Below are 10,356 nucleotides of genomic sequence, written 5' to 3'. Positions count from 1 at the left end.
AAAAAAAAAAAAAATCAGACCGCTCAAATCTAAAGACTCAATCTAAAAATTGGCATCTGAAGAAATACAAAGAGAAAAAAAATATGAGAAAATGTTAAACATCACTGTTCATTTGAGTTATGCAAGCCAAAACAAAACTGAGATTCCATCTCACTCCAGAAAGAATGTCTACTATCAAAAAATCAACCAATAACAAATTCTGCAAGGGCTGTGCAGAAAAGGAACACTTTTGCACTGTTGGGTTAGAGTGTAGACTAGTGCAACCATTAATCAGTGTGTAGTTTCCTCAAAAAACTAGGATTGAAGGTCCCATCCAAGCCAGCTATTGCCCTAGGGGTAGCTGCCCAGAAGAATTAAAAACATTGTGCCACAGCAATATATATGTACCCATGTCTATAGCAGCACAATTTGTAATATCTCGATCTTGGAAACAACCCAAATGTCTATCAACTGAGGAACAGATAAAAAAGCTGTGGTCTTTTTATACAATGTCAGCCATAAAGGTTAAACTGGAGACTTTTACAAAGAAATCGATACAACTAGAGACCATATTCATAAGTGAAATAAACCAAAGACACATGTGTAAACATCTTATTGTCTCCCTAGTGTGAGAAGCTGAAAAAGCAAGTAACCTCTAAAATTACAATAAATATTGCAAAATGCTAAGAAACTTCAAAAGGACAGAGAAACTGGAATAGGGAAATGGAGAAAAGAAGAAATGTAAAAGAAAAAAATAGATAAATAGATTGATTCAATTAGATAAAGACAGTTATACTACTAATTTCTCTTAATTCATTGAAAAGAAAGGTTTGTGGTAATATTGATTGGACAATTAAATGTCAGTGATAGGTTATGGCCCTAGTATGAATTGCTGAATTAGTATGGTGATCATCCAATATGGCTGAAGCCCTTAAAACAACAGCTTATCTTCCCAGAGATCACTCCCCCCCCCTTCTTCTCCAACTCAGCCCAGGGTGACATTTCCTTTTACCTTTCCCACCACCTCAGGGAAGGCCCCAATCAGCTCCCTTATCTAAACATCCCCCTCAAACCCCACCCCCGGCAAAAGGCCATAAAAGCCTCAGCCTCCCTTTGTTCCAATCCAGAGAATTCCTCATCTTCCCAAATTCTCTCCGTGTCCTCCAAGATAATGAAGCCCCTTTCCCATTATAATAAAGTCCCTTTCCCTTTTTCCTTCTGCTTGTTTCTCTGCTGTGGCTCCAGTCAAAAACCTATCAGCCAGTATTACATACTAAGTAACTAATTTAAAGACAACAATATGCAATTTATTAATCATTGTTACACTCCTATTTGTTTTGAAATTTTGGGTTTTTTTCACTTTAAACTAAAAAAGCACTCACCATCAATTTCAAAGATCTGAATGGGCCAGGTCTTTTAAAATTAATAATTTTTTGTTAATTTCCAAGTCTGAATTGTATGGTCCAGCTGATACAGCACTACTAGATGGTTGTTTAAATATTACGGACGGGTCTTCTCAGGTAGAAGGTTTTCCCTCTCAGCTTTTACATCCACTGAGAGAACCAAACCCAGATTTTCATCTTAGGATGAAGAAATGTACAAACTCAAATGAGGCCAGATATTTGAGTAATTCAGTCATCCAAGTACTGCTCTATATAAAGGAAACATTCTGAAAACCATTAGAAACTGAAATCCAAGTTTATAAAGCTGTACCACCAACAAAAGGTTCCTAATGTTGAGCTTAAGATTAAAAGTAAAGTAGAAAAGCCGGCAGATAAAGTTTAAATATAAGCCCCCGACCTAAGGCAGGTAATCAAAGCCAGTACCATGTGCTCTTCCATAGAACTACATACATACCATGTGCTCTTCCATAGAACTACATACATCCCCAGACCTAATTAATCCCCAGACTAATTAAAATGTAGCCTTTCAGTGATAACATTTTCCTAAGTTTAAATATGTGGTGCAGGGGCTGGAGAGATGGCTCAGTGGTCTAAAGTACCTACTTGAAACAAGCTTGGCAAAGCACAGGGACCGCGGTTCGATCCCCAGCACCACATGCCAGCCAGACCCGCCCCCTGGTGGGCTGAGCTGGCCACACACACACACAATAAATAAATGTAATAAATAAAAATAAATAAATATTTAAAAAAATAAATAAATAAATATGTGGTGCAGCTGACATAACACTATCAGATAATAAAATACCTTTGAGATTCTGTTTCCTCCTCTATCAAGGAATTTGGTGTTGCCAAATTATTTAATATTGCCAAAAATAAACACAAAATTGTTTTTTTCCATAATTTTATTGAGAAACAAATAGCAATGAGACAGTTTCAAACCAAATTGGAAGGACAGTTTCAATAATTAACACATTGCATACATTCTTCCTAGTGGTTAATTGCTGTACAAGATGCAGACATGATATCCTATTTACAAACACCATTAGAACAAATCCATCTATTCATTAAGAGAATATAACTATATATCTATTCTAACCAATTTGAATACACAGATACAAAATGGACATTCATCTGTATCCCCTTTTTTTGTTAAGTTCTGTTATTTGAATATTATAGGTGTGTAAACTCAGCAAAATATTCTAAAGAGTCCAGTAGCCCATACTAGTATTGGGTCTTCCACATGACTGGCAATGTCAGAAATTGTCGACCTGAGTCCCCTACAGCTTAACATAACACCATGGCTTTACTTCTTATATTTCGTTTTTACACTTTTCTGCTGGATGGTTAAGACCAAGGTAAAGCAGGACCTATGCAACAAGAGTTAATAAACATAAAATTGTAACATCTAAGATTACCTAATTCTGAGTAAACAGACTTTTCTACTCAGAAAGCAACTTAACACTTTAATCTTTTACATTTTTGAACCAAAGATAAAAATTCCATAAAGAATTTCCCTTACATGTGGATTCACTTGTTCTTAAATGCAAATTATTACTTAACATAAATTTATTACATGAAAAAGTCATCTCCTTGCCCATAAAAAATAAAGTACTATATTAGCATACCTACTAAGATCTAGAGTAAAGAAGATAACCACCAAAGTTTTCAAAATGGAAGGAGAGAAAAGGTAAAATTTTAACCAACGTGCTCAAGAAAACAAATTTTCCTTTCCATGTCTTTACAAATTCCTTCCAGCCAATTTCTCAGATATAGCTGAATTTTCTATTACAAAGTACACTGAAATGTAAATCATAATGAAAGGTTAACTTTCTGGAAGAGAAGCCACTGTCATTTTGAACAATGCAACTATTGTTGAGAGTCTCTCATAGATTCTTGGCCATGGTGGTAAAACAAGGCTAGGGGGAAAACAGCTACTTAAAGGAATTTCTCCACCTCTCTATTTTGGGTTGTAATATAAGAATAGTGCAACATTCACTACATAAAAAAAACACATAAGGTCTGGTTCTTATTAAATGAAACTGCCTTATCCCCCCCCCCCATGTAGCATATTTGGAACAGAATACATCTGACTTGCAATCAGTCAATCTTCTCTTACTCATCTACGTGACATAGCCTTGCAATTTCCAATTTCTTTCAGTGGGAACCTTTCCTTTTAAAACCCCAGGGAACACTGTAGATGCCACACTGATGTGAATAACTCCCAAGAACACTACAATTTAAACAATGGCAGATTTAGGTAAGAAACTTACATAAGTAGAAATAAATCCCAATGAAAGAGTAAAAAAAAAAATCCGTACCACAAGTCCCTAATCATGAATAAAACTGTTAAGACTGAACAGAAAAAAAAGTAATGCTCTGTGGAGAAAGAATATTTCTATTTTTTTTTATAAAACAAATTTTGTTCTCAAAAAATTCAGCTTAGGAAATACGCTAATTAGGATACTAAGCTGTTTTCTATTTATCTATATATCAAATTAGCCATTGCACTGATTATGCTAAAAGGGCAGGACAATTCAAAGGGATTTATACCCTTTCCAATTGAGGACACCCCAGGCCCAACTACTGTGAAATGCCAGATTATTTAACACTCTTGGAATGGTTAACTTTATTTAATCTGCCTCTTTTGGAATTCTATTATTTAATACAGTCAAATGGAATTTTTTTCTCCTAACTAGGTTTCCTTGTACTTGTGAAATGCTCAACATACAGGGCTGGCAGCTTCAGTTCTACAGCTTCTCTCATCTGACTCCTCCCATCACCCCCCAGTATCCCCCCCTAAAAAAAGATTTCCTTCCCAAATGTTCTCCTCTCTGCATTTGTCAACAGAAACACCCACTGGTGATGTCAAACTGGTAATACTGCTGCAGGCTTCTACTCGGGCTCCAGTGTCAACGCCAAAAATGCTCAAACCTAAAATAGTACTTGTAATAAAAATAAATCAAAACAAAAAAGGGCTTGGTAGGTACTGAAATATATGCTCAAATAGAGGTACACCTTTTAAAATTGTATTATTAATGAACCTAATTGAGTTGTTAAATATAAGATTATCTCTTTCCTTCAACACCAAAAACACACAGGGACAAGTACACATAGCCTCTTCACATTTTATGAATAACCTATTTTAAAACGCTTACAGGAATTAAAAACACCTAAATGCCATTCACGTCTAATTCCGAACACTATCAGTTAAAATGTCTTTTTTGTAACCCTACAGCAAGAACGAGCAAGGTGGAAATGTTCCAACAGATGTACCTAAAACGCTAATCCTGTATTATACATATTTATGGGTCCTGTTTCAGCCCAACGCTCTCAGACAAATTAATTTGTGTAATCTTTTACATTAACTAATAACCATTACACCCAAACCTAATTCAGGATTTGCACGAAAGAAATTATTCTGTGTCAACAATACTTTCTAAAATCAGCTTGAATTTCAGCCAATTAAAATAAATTGTTAACAAAATACTGATCTGCAACAACTTAAATATCACAGCATCCGTCCAGTCTCTGTAGAGATACTAAGGTCAGGTTTTTCTTATTCAGGCATCTGTGCTGTAATACTCAAGTGAAGCAAAAAACAAAACCCTCAAGGAAGAGCTGCCTCTACACTGAAATATGTTCAGGGTATTTTTTACCCCAACGTGGGCACAAAACGTGTCAATGCGAGAAGGACCTGCTCGTTCTGGAAGACGGTTTCGACCCCCAGGACTCGATTTCTGTAAGGGTCCAAAGGGTATGAAAACCTGAGAAGGGGCCAGTTTCTGCTTCTCCTCACCAATGCCAGTCGTGAACTTCACAGCAACGCCCGAAACTTGTTCGGGGAAAGCTGCAGGAGCCGCGGCGCTGGGCGACAAGTCGCTCGCCCACCCTTGCGGGCAGCCAAGGTCAGAAGGGCCAGGGCTGCCACTTGAAGCCCCCAGCGGGTCCGGAGCTGTCCCGAAACTCGGAACTCGGGCGGCGGTTCCCGCGCTCCAGCCCCTCCTCAGTGCCGGCAGAAAGGGACTCCCCTCGCCGCAAGCTCCGGGGAGTCGCGCCGTGAGGGCGACGGGGCGGGGACGCCGCAGCCCCATCGCCGAGGGGAACCCCACGGAGTGGCCTCGACCCGTCGTCCCTCTTCCACACTCCACCTCTTCACACCCTGACACAGCCCAGCCTCCAGGGAACCCCTTGTGAAGACGCACCGGCTGGCCGTGGCGGGGCCGCTCCAGGTTGGGACGCCCTCGCCGCGTCGCCCCTTTCAGGAGGGACCGGCGTCGCCGCCCCTCTCTTGTTCGCCCGAGGGGACCGGGTGGGTCCCCTCTCCCGGGAACAGCTGGGTGGACACAGGACGGATGTGAGGGGAAGAAGGCCTGCGGGCGGGCGCGGCTACTCACCCCGCCGAGTCCCCCACCTCCAGCCGGGGACCCCTCAGCTCCAGAGTCCGCCGTCGCTGCTCTACCTTCCCCAACGGCAGCGACAACTAATCGAAACCTCCGGCCCCGCCCTCTCGCAGGAGCGAACGCGCAGCCTAATTTGCTAATTGTACCGCCCCGGCTTGCCCATTCAGACCAATAGAAAAGCTCCTGCGGCCCCGCCCGGTCCCGCCTCAGCCCCGCCCACTTACGGTAGGAGCCAATGCTAAGAGAACGCTCGTCCATGCACTCGGGCTCGCGCGCCCCGCCCGCGCCGCTCGTTCTCGAATCCCCGAACTCCAAGAATGCTGGTCTCCGGTACAAGCGCGCCTGTGCGCGCACACGCGCGCCGCGCCTCCTCGCACACCAGGTTTGGTTGCCCCGCCAGACCCTAGCAACCTGGGCTGGGAGGGTGGAAGGGGCGGGGCCGGGCCGAGAGCTGACGCGGGGGGAGGGGCAGGGAAAGATCGTGACTGAGAAGGGGGTGGCTGCGGGGGTGGGGAGGGGGAACGAGGAGGCCCCGGAATCCGCCTGTCACTGCGGAAAAAAAGGGGGGGAATCCTGCCTGCATCGCAGCTATCCTAGCCTCCCTCTGGAGAGACCCATGTGGCGTGGAGGGAGGGGGCGGCGAGGACCGGGAAAAACGAGAAAGCATGTTTAAGGCGTGAACCGTGTACTGCTTGCAAATAAAGGATGGAGGATGGTTTTATCTCTGTCGTTGGTAAAATGGTATCGAAGTCCATTGCTGCAGCTACCTAACTGTTGGGGCTTCGCTTGCAAAGCACATGCACGCACACACACACAGTCTCAGAAACACTCATCCAGCAGCCTGCGATCCCTTGGGTGACTTAGGAGCAAAAAACTAGCAGCCTGAGGATTCCTTACACAGCAACTGAGTGCATGCAAACGGCTGCTGCAGCAATCCACAGCTCTACTTTGGTCGGATGCTCTGCACACGAGATCCCCCGGCTGGCGCTGGTGAGAAAGCAATGAAGTCATCGTCCGGCCGGTAGAAATGTGAAGCTCTTAATAGGACCGCTTTGCGATCGGGATGGAGAGGTGACGAAATGGGAGGAAATACATTTTCAGTGGCACTTTTGGAAAATCAAGAAAAATAGTAATTTAATGCAAAAGCATTGCAAACAAATCTGTATAGAGCTGTATAAATAACGATTTCCACTTTTTTTAAAAAGAGCAAAGAGAAAAAATAGTGTTCTATGAATTTTTAGAGAAAGCACAGAAAATAGGCAATGCATGAGGTCCTAGCAGCCACCCAATTAGAAATCTGCAATATTGTAATAGGAATTAGATATCTTGGATAAAATCCACTTAATCTATTGCTACCTTGAATCTGGTAACAGTATGTAGCAATGCGCTGAGTTTGGTCACTTAATGCCAAACCAATAAGGTTTTCTTTCTTATAACAGTGAATATTTGGTGAGGAAATGAAGGTACCTGCTTTCTCTTCACCTTTCCCGGAATTGTTAGAAAATTATACAGGTAGGAGTGGTGAATTATCAGGGAGGGAAAATGGAGTCACAGGCAATAGCAAAGGGCTTTGCAGAGGTTCTACCTCCAGTGATGCAAAGTCACCCACATGGAGCCAGAAATCCTGGGACAATCACTCCATTTCCACTGCTGTTAGTACCTTCATACTAGAAATGTCAGCAGCACTGCCTTTGACCAAGTGAAGAATTGTTTATCCGGATAACCTCAGAGCAGACAAGGCAAAACTGATGCTCAAATAGCCAGTGATGTAAGTTCAATGTACTTTTAAGTAGTAATATTCGATGTTTTGTAATATGACATTCCAGATGTACAAATATGTCCTGCTATTTAGAGACCTTTGCTCTCATCTGTCTTTGAGTAGTGGGGTAGATTTTCCTGGAGCCATTTCCAGTTCAGTTAATTCCTCTTCTCAGAAAAATAATTGTAGAAGGTTAGTAAGAGTTGTAAATATATATATATATATTTTTTTTTATAATTTTTTTTTCCCAGAACCAGGGATTGAACTCAGACCCTTGCGCTTGCCAGGGAAGCACTTATTCCACTGAGCCATCTCCCCGGCCCCAAGGAAGAATTCTGATCATTGTCCAAAAAAGAAAAAATGTATTGCCAAGCATGGTGCCACATGCCTCTAGTGCCAGCACTCAGGAGGCTGAGGCAGGAGGATCCCTAGGAGTTCAAGGCCATCCTTGGCTACATAGTGAATTCAAGACCAACCTGCACTACAAAGCAAGACCCTGGCTCAAAAAATTATAAATGGCCTTCTGAGCCTAGACTTCCTCATGCAATGAGGATTATAGAAGAAAAGCAAAAATCCAAACCAATGTGTAAATCTATATTATTCACAGAAAGAAGTAAGCATATTTATACTATTACCTGTTGTTTATTTGAAATTCAAATTTAACTAGACACCCTCTATTTTTGTTTCATTGTTTGAGACAAGGCCTCAATATGTAGTTCAGGCTACTCTTGAACTCCTAGCAATCTTCCTTCCTCAGCTTCCCAAGTGCTGAGGTTATAGGCATACACACCAATATCCTCACTTTTCATTTGTTAAATCTGACAACCTGAAAATTTTACATATGTTCTCTTGAATCCTCACAACTCTGCAAGATTCTTTCTATTTTCCAGCTAAAGAACCAGCTGTGGGCTGGCCAAATAGCTCAGCAGATTAAAGCGCCTGCAGGCAGGCCTAGGGCCCAAGGGTTGGATCCCTGGGTTTACCATGCCGGCCCTGCCCCTCAGGGCTTGCTGAGAGGACAATTGAGACTGGATGTGATGGCGCAGCTCCTGTAATCCTAGCACTTGGGAGGCTGTAAACAGGCGGGTCACTAGGAATCTGATCTAATAGTGAAACTCTGAACATCCTGCAGACCCTGCCCTAGAATACAAAAACAAACAAACAGCTGCAGAGCCTCCTCAGCATCTGTATGTTTCCTCCCCCTTCTCATAGAACCCCCAATGTGTTCAGGGATCCAGCCACTTCACACTTCAGGGGCTGTGTCCTCGTTAAGTCTCAGTCAGCCCAGATGTACCTTGAATAGACTGAAGGAAAGAACTTAATCTGTTGCCCATGGTTTGGGAGATTATTTTCACTGTCTATTCCTCTGGATGAACAAGGAAGCAAGTACCCCAACTGCCATCAGCAGCTATTTTGTGACCAAGAAGAAAACTAAACTTATGTCAAAGCCTGCCTACTGAGTAAAGCAGATTTTGAAAACTAAGACAATCACACCAGAAAAAAAAACCTCTGGGTCCTTAGTGACACCAGTGAGTGGCCTAATTAAACATGTTCTGCCTTTGCCTTATGTTTAAAACATCTTGAGTCAGAGTTTCTATTAGATGTCACAGAAGCATCCTGCTAGGATGTGAGAACCCATGAGTGCTACTCCTTAGGGCTCTCCTTAATAAATAAACAAGTGGTATTCAAGATGTAAGACATTTTATCCTGGCTATATGTGGGACAAGTTTAGAAGATTAAATGAGCCTTCTATTCATTGATTGCCAGAAAGTGTTTATGAAATGTCCATCTGGGCCTAAACCTCATCATGAAATCAGCACCCGGGAGAAACGCATAAGAATCAAATCAGTGCGTAAATGTATAGTGTTTGCAGGAAGAGGTATTACTAATTCCTTGGCCCTGCTCAGAGCGTAAATCGGACTATCAGTTCTTACATGCTTTCATTTAAAGTTTATACCATTTAGGAAAATGTTGTTTTCAAAATTCAAGTCAAGTACCTCATTTAAAAACTTTTAAAACCTTTATCCCTGTCATCCAGGTGCTAAGCCTAACCGCAAACAGGGTGGAAGGAACAAAAATGTAGCCCTCAATGCTTCCAACTGATTTTCTTCTGCATCTTGAACAAACCTTAAATTGCAGTCATGTCTTCTAAAAAATTTCAAAGACAGTTTCTCTGACCAAATGAATGAGCTATAGCATGAGCAGTCCAGTAAGTGCCACAATCACAGTCAATGACAGTTGGCAAGGGAGATAGAGATAGTAGCTGAATCCTATTGTCTTGTAGGAGTTTGGTAGCAGAAGGTAAATAAGAACATTATTATCTGGTTTCTGTTTCAAAGCAAAACAGGAATACAGGGAGATAGGAAAGAAGGGAGGGAAGATGGGAGAAAGGAAGGAAAGAAGGAAGAAAGGACCATAAAAAAATCCAAGAAAAAAAAACTATGCTAGAATAGAATGCTATGTAAAAGAGGTTTGTCAAGGTGGCTGTAGAGCTTAGTAGCTAAAAGCATGGAATCTGGAGCCAGGTTGCCTGCATTCAAATGTTAGCTCTAGCTATGTCCTTGGATAAATTGCTTGATTTTCCTGTGCCTCAGTTTCCTCTACTATAAAAAGCAGGTGTGATGGGGCTGGTGAGATGGCTCAGTGGTCTAAAGCACCTACTTAGAACAAGTTAAGCTAAGGGACTGTGGTTCAATCCCCCAGCACCACATGCCGGCCAGCCCCGCCCCCTGGTGGGCTGAGCTGGCCACACACACACACACAAAATAAATTTTTAAAAAAAGCAGGTGTGAAAGGTAAAAATAGTGGTTACTTT

At 42.1% G+C, this 10,356-nt stretch overlaps 1 protein-coding gene across 1 annotated transcript in view; it reads right to left on the bottom strand.

The window, feature by feature from the left end:
• The window catches only part of Cdkl5 (cyclin dependent kinase like 5), a 205,643-nt gene extending 199,814 nt beyond the window's left edge, over positions 1–5,829 (bottom strand). Inside the window, exon 1 of the mRNA XM_023719583.1 lies at positions 5,777–5,829. The gene's annotated coding sequence lies outside the window, so the exon portion shown is untranslated. The remainder of the gene's footprint in view (positions 1–5,776) is intronic.
• Positions 5,830–10,356: the final 4,527 nt, after the last annotated feature.

The sequence above is a fragment of the Octodon degus genome, unplaced genomic scaffold (genome assembly GCF_000260255.1).
Source record: "Octodon degus isolate 3935 unplaced genomic scaffold, OctDeg1.0 scaffold00069, whole genome shotgun sequence".
Classification (NCBI taxonomy): Eukaryota; Metazoa; Chordata; class Mammalia; order Rodentia; family Octodontidae; genus Octodon; species Octodon degus.
Note: the sequence above shows the minus strand (reverse complement) of the source record. Positions and strands in the feature narration are given on the sequence as shown.